Source organism: Gavialis gangeticus, unplaced genomic scaffold (genome assembly GCF_001723915.1).
Source record: "Gavialis gangeticus isolate Ggan-Ray unplaced genomic scaffold, GavGan_comp1, whole genome shotgun sequence".
In the NCBI taxonomy this organism is placed as follows: Eukaryota; Metazoa; Chordata; order Crocodylia; family Gavialidae; genus Gavialis; species Gavialis gangeticus.
The window spans coordinates 53,857,321-53,867,547 of record NW_017729034.1 but is presented as its reverse complement, the minus strand read 5'-3'; the positions used below and the strand labels follow the sequence as shown (position 1 = coordinate 53,867,547).

Below are 10,227 nucleotides of genomic sequence, written 5' to 3'. Positions count from 1 at the left end.
TGACAAGGTGCGGTTGGCCTTCCTGACTGCATCCCCACATTGTCGGTCCATGTTCATTTTGGCATCAATAATGACTCCAAGATCCTTTTCTGCCTCTGTACTGATGAGAAGGGAGTCCCCCAGCCTGTAGGTATGCTGCTGGTTCTTCCTCCCCAGGTGCATCACCGTGCACTTGTCAGTGTTGAATCCCATCCTGTTCTCATCTGCCCACCCCTGTAACCTGTCTAGGTCCAATTGCAGCCTATTCCTCCCTTCTAGCGTGCCCACATCCCCCCACATCTTAGTGTCATCAGCAAATTTGAACAGGGTGCTTTTTGCCCCCTCGACCAAGTCACTGATGAAGATTTTGAACAGTGCGGGCCCGAGGACCAAGCCCTGCAGAACTCCACTGCCCACATCCCTCCAGGCTTAAAATGACCCATCCACCACCACTCTCTGGGTGCGGCCCTCTAGCCAACTAGTGACCCATTTGACTGTGTAGGTGTCGACTCCACAGTCTCCTAGTTTTTTAATGAGAAAAGGGTGAGAGACAGTGTTGAAGGCCTTCCTAAAGTCCAGAAAGACTATGTCCACTGCTACCCCTGCATCTAAGGATTTGGTGACCTGGTTGTAGAAGGCCACCAGGTTGGTCTGATAGGACCTGCCTCTAATAAACCCGTGCTGGTTGCCCCTAACCATAATCTCCCCTGCTGGCCCCTCGTGGACATGCGCCAGAATAATTCTCTCAAAAAGCTTACCCAGGATCGAGGTAAGACTAACTGGCCTATAATTTCCTGGGTCCTCCTTCCTTCTTTTTTTGAAAATGGGAACCACATTGGCCCTCTTCCAGTCCTCTGGTGCCACACCAGAGCACCACATGTGCTCATAAAGCCGTGACAGGGGTCCTGCAATGACCTCTGCTAATTCCCTCAGTACTCAAGGGTGGAGATCATCAGGACCTGCTGATTTAAATACATCCAGTCCCTCCAGAAGTTCCCTGAATAGATCCTCGCTGACCCTAGGCCTGGGTGCGCCTCCCTTGGGGCCTGCGGGGGTCCCAGTGGGGCGGGTGACCCAGTGTCTGCTCAGGAAAATGGAAGCAAAGAAATTGTTAGTAGATAACAATCAGTAGATAATTCCCTAGACACCAGCTTTACACTAGTGCAGCAAATACCAGAGAGTCAAGTTCTGCAGACCTTCTCAAACATGTTCAATTCCTCATATTCAAACTTAGGTTTGTTTGTTTTTAAATCTTTAGGGAATTTTGTCCTCTCACAGAGCTGACTACAAAAACTAGAAACCATCACACCATCTCCTAAACAAACACACCAAACATGGGTATAAGTCTATTTTCTTAATGTAAAACTGCATAATCAAGTTAATGCAGCTTTAAGCAGTAAAATTCACTGCACAACTATCAAACCAGCTATGATGGGACAGTGGAGAAAAGAACCTCTCTTATTGAAGCTTCTCAGTAACTTCATGAAATGTAAAGAAAATTCCCTTCTTTGAAATGGGCTTTCATAGGCTAATTTCCCAGTGAAGCAGCCAACTTAATCCATGCAAAAATTATTATGAATGCTGAAAGATTTTAAGGTATCCAGGTTGTAGCTGTATTGGTCTGGAGGAAAAGGCAATCAGGACTCATAGTAGAGATGATGTCTTCTATTAGACCAACACGATTTTTCTAAAAAAAATTCTTTAAAGAATTTTTTTTGCAAAAATCTACTGAGTCCTGATTGAAAGATTTTCAAAAATAAATAAGAAGGAAAGAAAACAAGCCCAAGTAGAAGATACCTCTACTCATTGTAGTCAGGCAAGACATAAGTAGCACATTAAAAATGTAGTTATTCCCTATCATATGATTTGTTAGAAACAATTTGCCCACTATGGTTTCTATAAGAGATAAGGATGACAATTGTACTTGATTAAAAAAAAGTACTAGGAAACACTGGAAAGTTTCTGAACACTTGTTTAACCAATTTAGTGAATTGCCTCTGGTGTATTAGTAAGAGCTGTAGATAAGATTGTCTACATGCTTTCATTCCAAGTTCTACTTTAGCGTTAGTCAGAGCTTCCAGGCTCAAATTTCACAGGCCTGATCTTTCTGCTGAAAGTATGGAAATACATATACCAAATTTGCCTGGATCCAAGACAGCTTTGAATTCAAGATAACCCCTAAGTAATTTGATTCTATACAAGGAAATTTATGAATTCATTATAATTTTCCATGTATAGAATCTAATTATTGGAGGGTTATCATAAAGTCACCTTCCCCCCACTGCTGTGGTAGCAGGGCAGGGGCCAGACCCCCCCTCCCCACCCCTTGCCCTCCTTGGGCACATCCAGATGTGTGTGGACATCTGGCTCCCCAGGGACAAGTAGCAGCAGTACACCTTGCGCTGCTGCTGCTTTTCCCTGGGGAACACCCATGCTATGTGCACTTTGGGGCATGGCAAGTTGCCCTGAGTGGTGTAGGTGCAGATGTGGCCAGCACTGTGCTGACCCCAGCAGCCTTAACTGGGGTTCTGAGGGCCTCCCGGAGCTACAGCCACAGTGATCCTACCAAGCAGAGCCTGGCTAGCAGCTGCAGCACAACTCTGAGCGTCTTGGCTCTACTTTTTAGCAGCGCAGGCTGCCTGAGCGTGCGCTGCTTCGGGTTTTTTTCTGCTTTTTTTTTGACCCCTAGATATTCAGGGTCAAAAAAATCTGTTGGGGGGGAAAAAAAGGAGCAGTGCATGCTTAGGTAGTATGCCCTTGCAGCGCAGAGAACTCCAAACTGTGCGGTATGTAGCACTGCAAATGTGTTTGCAGCACCACATACCACATGACTGTGCTTGTCTGGACATGGCCCTTGTGTATGCCCTTCCAATGCTGACTGGGAAAAAATCCTTGTCTTGTATTCCAATAAATATGGTACATCAATCAAATCAGTCAATCAATATACATGTTAGACTGAATTTAGTTGTTTTGAGTGTGAAGAGACCAAGAACACTTGATGTGCAGCAGAAGATTGCATGATATTTTACTCGGGGAGGAGAAAACATCCTGACTCTGGTCTGCCAACCTCTCAGTATTTGCACCAATAACCCAGTAACAAAGCGGACTTCATGCCAACCCAGCTCAGGAGGCATTCCTGCTAAAACTCTCATCCTTCCTTTAAAGGAGGAACACAAAGCAAAAGCATAACAGACAGCTCATCCCTCTCTTCCCACCCAGGGAGCTAGCAAATCTTCAAGGGACTACTTAAACAGGAAGATGATCCATGGTAAGTCCAGTATGTTCTGCAATACAAAGTACATGATATCCTAAAGTACAAGTGGACAGTACATTCATTAATGGCCTAAGTGTCTGTAAACAGCCAGAAATCCAGCAATCACGTCAAAAGAGGGGAAAATACAAGTGAAGTAAAAAAAAACCATTAAGTCCTTTGTTACTCTGAATCCTGTGTCCTCACCATAACAATAGCAACACTAATTCCAATATAGACATGCTAGTATTACATATACTTTAATAATATAAAATAACAATAGCTATAATCCATTATAGTATTAATCTGGTCCATTTGAGAATATTTAAAAAAAATTGCTTTAACAAAGCTTTGGAAAAAATGACTTTCCTGCTGCAAAGGTTTACTACTGAGCCCTGTCTCTCAGTAGACTCTGAAGAGGATGTTCCTCATGTGACCAAGAAGAGCAGCTGTGCTCACACTAGGCATATAGCCTGTGGCTATTCTGTTCCTGGGAAGATTTCTTATAGCAGTGGACAGAAAGCAATTGGCCTCCATGGTACTGTTTTGCACAACCGTGATAGTCATTAGGAACATTATGCCTTCCTGTGTAAAATCCACCAACGATGACTAAATTACTCCTAACTGTATGGACCATTGGTCTGTTCCAACATGACATGGCTCCCAAATTCATTAAAGTCTTTCAGGGAACAGCCTCTGCTTTATACTACTTTCTACTAATCTTGACTCTCATAGTAGAGCAGGGAGAGAGGCTCTGACCACATGTGGGAGTCTGCCCCAGATTCCCAGGACATGCACAAGAAGCAGAGACCATCCCTCAAAACAGCAACACTGCTGCTCACATTAAGAAATTGAGAGAGAAGGTCAAATCTATCAAGAGGGGCAGGGGCATTAGGCTAGACAGCATAATACTTTGTTGAACTCTATGTTCAATATTGCTTCTTCAGAGGGGCACTGGGTTCCATGGCCTAGAGATTGAAGCACTTTCTACTGAACTCCGATTGCCTTTCCCCAAAATAAAGGGCCCCTTAATACAGGTAGATTGTAGTAATATGCTTTCTGCCCTTCTCCATAAGATTTACACAAAAGGCTAGCTTTCAACTGATGCTGGTTTGGGTAGGGCAGGCTCAATGGTCACCCACCTCATCTGAAAACTGGCAGCCTTGAAAACCTTTCAACAAGCAATATGGATATGTGCAGTGTAATCTGTTTGGCTTGTGAGTGTGAGGCACTCACCTATTTATAGAAGCCAGTTCTTTCAGTAACAGAATGCTGTTTTTAATGTTGCTTTCCCAAAGGGCAGTGAGAGTACAGCATTAAATGGGGTAAATATTAAGAGACTGAGACCATTTGAGGCTTCATCAAAATCATGGTTTGAGTCACAGATCAGTGCAAACATGGATTTGACCTCAAAGCAAACATCCGTCAGCAGGGACATCAAGTTTTCCAAAGCCTTGTTAAAGCTTTTTTTCTCTGGGTGGCTGTATCTTGGGAACCTGTTGCTTAAAACATCTCCAAATTTGCACAATACAGCTTATAGCACACGCATTCTGACAAGGGCATCTTTCACCAGGAGAAAACTAAAAAGAATACTAAAGTTAGGTCAAAATTAAAATAGCACTGACCACTGAGCCATTCAAATAGTACTAAGAAAACAAAAAACAAGAAATAACTGGGGGAATAAAAGTGAGTACAAAGACAAAAAAATTTACTAAGCTTGAGCAGTTCTAAAGCATGCCCAGCTTCATAGTTTATGCATAAGCCTCATCTTTGCACATTTAATAAATCATCTTAAACTTGTACACATATTAGAATTCAACAAAGATTCATCATGTGCATTGCTCTTTAACCTAGTTGTAATTCAATATATTCTAGCCAGCCATACTTTGTACTCTTTACAGGACAGGCATCTGTTTGGGGGTTTTTTGGTAAAATAACTTTGTGTCCAGAACATTAATTAGCATACTCCTCTTTCACACAAAAGCACAAAACAAAAAAATCCAGTAGAATCTACATATTAACCTCTTATTGTCTTGAAAGCTGATTTTATTTAGCATTAAATATTTTAAGAATTTTTGAAAGTTGTTAAAATTAGGGTCTCCCTCGCCTCTTTCAGAAAGGCATCTCAGGAATAGGGACATGATAGGATGTTGCAGAAGGGTTGTCTCATTATGAGAAATTAAAATTTAATTCTATTTAATTCTAATTTATTTTCTGTTGTCAAAGGAATAAAACAAAAACTGATTTAATAAAAGCCAAATCAGGACTACCAGAGCTCAAGTGGTTCAGAGTTTCAGTAATACACTTACTTAAAGCAAGTAAATAGAGATGTTAATGCAGTTCTTGTTAAATTATGCAATTTATGAACCTATAATGGAGAAATGCATTTTTAACTTGTAAATAAAAGGGTAAAACCATTAACATGGTTAGTGTAACTTGTAAATAAAAGACAACCCCCCCCCCGCAAAAAAACCCCCCAAAAAACACCTCCTCACATGTCATAAGAACCTAATAATTGCTGTACTGGGTCAGACCAATATCTATCTAACCCAGTGTCCTGCCACTGACCATGACAAGAAGCAGATACTTTAGATTAGGAACCGGCAACCTTTCAGGAGCACTCAAGGCACTTTAACAGGTTGGTCTGAAGGTAAGCCACCAGTCCTGACATGGCCACCACTGCCACTACCCCCCACCAGCATTGACCTGACACCCGATCACTACTGATGTCCCCTGCTGCAGAATCAACATGAACATCCCAACTTCATGCGCCAGATCCAATCGCTTGGCTTGTAGCTGAAAAAGTCTACAGTTAGGACAGCTGTTAAACCCCCAACCACATTTCCACATCTCAAAATTCAACAACAAGATTAGCAAAAGCTATGTTCATCATTGAATTAGGCAAGTTCACCAAGGCCATATTAAATTAAGATTAGTAAAGCTGACCATATCAACTATTTGCACAAGCTTGCAAAGGCCTTGTTCAAACTTGGTGATGACTAAGGTTAAACTAAAATGTGTAAACCTGTTGCAAGGTAAGAAGAAGATGTAACATAACATGACCTTGTGTGGGAAGTGTAAAGGTAGAATTTTAGGCCAAAAAGTATAGGGAAATTATCATACAGCATACTTATGAATTAGATCAGATAAGTAAGCTAATAAAAGGTAATGAGACAGAAAGAGAAAGGGAGAGGGAAACAGAGACACAGAGAGACAGAAGCTGAAGGAGACACACAGACAGAGAAAGAAAGAGGGAAGGAGGGAGGGAGGGAGGACGGGAGGAAGACAGACAGACAGGGAAACTGACCAAGATCAACAGCAATGGACAGACAGACAGACAAAGACAAACAGAGAAGGAGACGGACACAGAAACACAGAAGGAGACAGAGACAGACAGAGATGGAGGGGCAGTGACAGATACAAAAGGAGACAGACACAGTGACAGTGACAGCAAAGACACAGAAGGAGATGGCCACAGAGAGAGAGGGAGGGAGAGAGCCACAGCCATGGCCACAGAAGGAGTATGACACAGAGACTGACAGTAATCGCAAGATAGGGAGACAGACAGACAGCGATGGCAATGAATGCAGGAGGAGACAGCAAGAGCGAGACGGGGAAACAGCGATGGTGATGGATGCAGGAGGAGACAGCAAGAGCGAGATGAGGAGACAGCGATGGCGATGGATGCAGGAGAAGACAGCAAGAGCGAGATGGGGAGACAGTGAGAGTGAGACAAAACAGTGAAAGACAGAGAAGTAGAGAAGCAACAGATGAAGGAGACAAACAGCAACAGAGATGAAAAGATGGCAGCAGAGAGAAAGACACAGAGATGGTGAGGGACACAGAAGAAGACAGAAACAGACAGTGATATTGTGATAGGGAGACAGTGACAGCGAGGGACACAGGAGACAAACAGTGACAGACAGTGACAGAGATAGGGAGACACAGAGGGAGACAGATGGTGATGGATGCAGGAAGAGATAGCAAGAGAGACGGGGAGATAGACACAGATGGAGACAAAACAATCGCTGAGCCAAGGGGTGCGGGGGAGGGTCCCCCACATGCTCGGTGGCGGACCCAGAAGTGGACCAAAAGTACTTGCGGTCCACTTCTGGGTCCGCCGCTGAGCACACGGGGAGCCCCCCTGCACTCCTGTGGGATGCTCCATCCGCCCCAGCATCTCAGTGTGCAGGAGCCATGCCTGGTACCTCAAGCAATGTAGAAAAAACATTTAAAGCTGTGCCTATAGCCAAATCACTGATTCTCTGAATCAGAATTGAAGCTTCAGATTTGGATTTGGCTGAATTGAATCGGGACAGTGATCCAAATCAATAAATCGAATCACTGTCCCCCGAATCAGGCCGAATCCAAATCTGAATCGAATACAGCCCGCTTCTCACACCCCTAACTGTTAGTCAACAGATCATTAAAATATCAAAGGGGGTTGAGGTTTGGGGGGTGTTGTTTCCTGTGGTTTCTTCATTAGCATCAATCATTCTGGTACAGTTAGGATGAATCATTTTGTGCTGGGACTAATATAGTTTCATAGCAATTTTGCAAGGTTCCTAATAAATGTCTGGGCCTTGCAAAAACCACAGCAAATATTTCCTTGTGGAAAGGATATTTGCTTTTCCTTTGAATCCTCATTTGAATCATATAAATGCATTTCATCATTGTGTTCTCAAATTTAATCCATTCATAGTTAGGTTTCCAGTTGATAAATCTGTAGATCAGTGAATCTCAGCCCAGGGTGATAAAGTACCCTGGGGTGCTGCAAGATGCTTTAAAGGATGTTGCCGGCAGCCTGAAGAGATAAGCAGGGTGTGGGAACATAAGCAGATAAGGGCAGGCTCAGGCTCTCCCTGCCTGGCTGCTTCCCTGTCCCCCCTGCCCAGCCTCTCTGCAAGGAGGTAAGCACTGTAATAAATACATTTGTTTTTGAAATGGGGTTAGGCTTAATTCACAGAAGTTATGAAGGGGTTTCTTGAGTCTAATGAGGGGTGCCTTGAATCTAAAAAGCTTGAGAACACTGCTGTAGATGACGTATTCATTTTAATTAATTGAATTAACCATCATCCTAGATATTTTGAGGAATTATATTACATCGATATTACCTCAAAGGAAATATTTAAGGAGTAAGGTGCCAAGTATATTAACAAACTTTTATTATTTCTCTTCAAAGTAAGAGTGTCAAACTCATCCATTCCCACCTCATGGACTGGAGCTGGAGTGTGGGACTCCTTCTGGGTCCAATCCAGATGACAAGGAGACTTGTGGGATGGATTCTCACCCATCTCCAGTATCAGGGTGAGTGTCATTGTGCTGGCTCAGGAAGCTTCAAGGATTAAAATAGCTGTCACTCACTTGCCTTCTCCCCCCTTTCCCACCCAGATAACCTCCCTCCTCCAAGAACCCTTCGAGAGCCTCACAGGCTGGATGACCCCGCTCTGTGGGCTGTATCTTTGACACCCCTTCTTTAAACTAAAACTTTCAACAACTAGTTTAATCAGTTCTCTCTTTCAGCAGTGCTAAATTAAATTCAGTCCAAGGACTTCATCTCAGGTCTGCCAGCAACCAGTCAGCAGCCTGGCAAGTGTCTAGCAGAACACTTTACCAAGGCAGTGACAACTGGTAAAAGCTCCGATTCACACTTTTCTCTAAAAAGGTTCAATAAATACTGTTCAATATTCTCCCTTACATTCCTCAGCGCTGTATAGTATTGGACAGATGTGCAAGTTGTGAGTAATATGTCTCCAAAGACCATTCCTAGCTCTTTTAAATTTCCATCTGAGACTATCTTAAGTCAGATTTGATGAAAAGGAAATTTCTTTAAAAAAAATGCTAATTACAGCATCTAGTGTCATGTCTACATAGTGCTTATTCAAGGAATTAATACTTGTGCAATACTTTTTAACAATGCCTTCCCGTTAAAATTCTCAGTTTAGTCATTCTGTTATTAAAGATAAATCATGAAAGGCAGTAGGATCTGTTCCACCTTTTTTTTATTTAATCTGGAAATAACATTTTGCCTGTGGGAATGGTGCCAGACAGACAATCTTAGAACTGATGTAGCCGATGTTACAATGCTTCCAGGTACCCTATGCTTTTCAACTAACATAATTCCTTTTTGACCTGGAGGCAGTCCTTTTATGTGTTGCCTATACAGGCCAAGGTCTACAGCAGGGTTTGGTAACCCATGGCCTCCTGCACAAGGGATTGTATCTGGCTCTCAGTGGCATTTAGCAGCACATGGTGGTGGGGGTGGGGGGGGGAATTGTTGGCACATGGCAACATTCAGTGGTAGAGAAGGAAAATCAGCAGCAGGGAGAATTGGTGGCAATGGCAACGATGGCCCACCTGTGAGCCAAGCCATGTTAATTCAGCCTACTATTACAAAAAGGTTGCTGACCTTCCAGGCCAGCGCCTGGACAATCTGCATACAAAGATTATATCCAGGTCTGAAGACAGAAGGCATATACTTATGCCTCAAAGGGACAATATTTATCTCCATAGGTGATGCATGGGGGGGGCACAGGGAGCCATATGCCCCCCCCAAAATTGACCGTCACCACCGTCTGCATCACCGCCCGCTGGTGGTTGCCACTCGCCCCACCTCCCCCCTTGCTGCCAACAATGCTGTGGCTGCCTGCAAGTGGTCCCCACTCTGCCCATCCTCACCACCAACATCACCATTACAGGACTCATAGTAGAGATCGTGTCTTTTATTAGACCAACAAGATTTTTGCAAAAAATGTTCTTTAATTGTAAAATACCACTCCCAACCACCGAACACCAGGCATTGGAGAAAAGACTGTAAAAGTTCTCCTGGGTAGAAAGGAAAGTTCATATTTCATAGGATTTCACAAAGGAGTCAATAGATGATTTTTATAAATGAAATCTTCGTATTTTAGCCATTTTTAAAAAAATGAAATATTCATATTTTCCCAAGCGGGAAGCAACTGTGACCACCTGAAACCCAAGATCTTGCTATTGCCTTT

At 43.1% G+C, this 10,227-nt stretch overlaps 1 long non-coding RNA gene across 1 annotated transcript; it reads left to right on the top strand.

The window, feature by feature from the left end:
- The first annotated feature begins 3,148 nt into the window (after positions 1-3,148).
- Positions 3,149-9,111, top strand: LOC109304341. The gene is made up of 4 exons (XR_002099365.1): positions 3,149-3,247; positions 7,932-8,139; positions 8,416-8,536; positions 8,753-9,111. It is a non-coding gene; the product is annotated as an uncharacterized LOC109304341 (long non-coding RNA).
- The last annotated feature ends 1,116 nt before the right edge of the window (positions 9,112-10,227 follow it).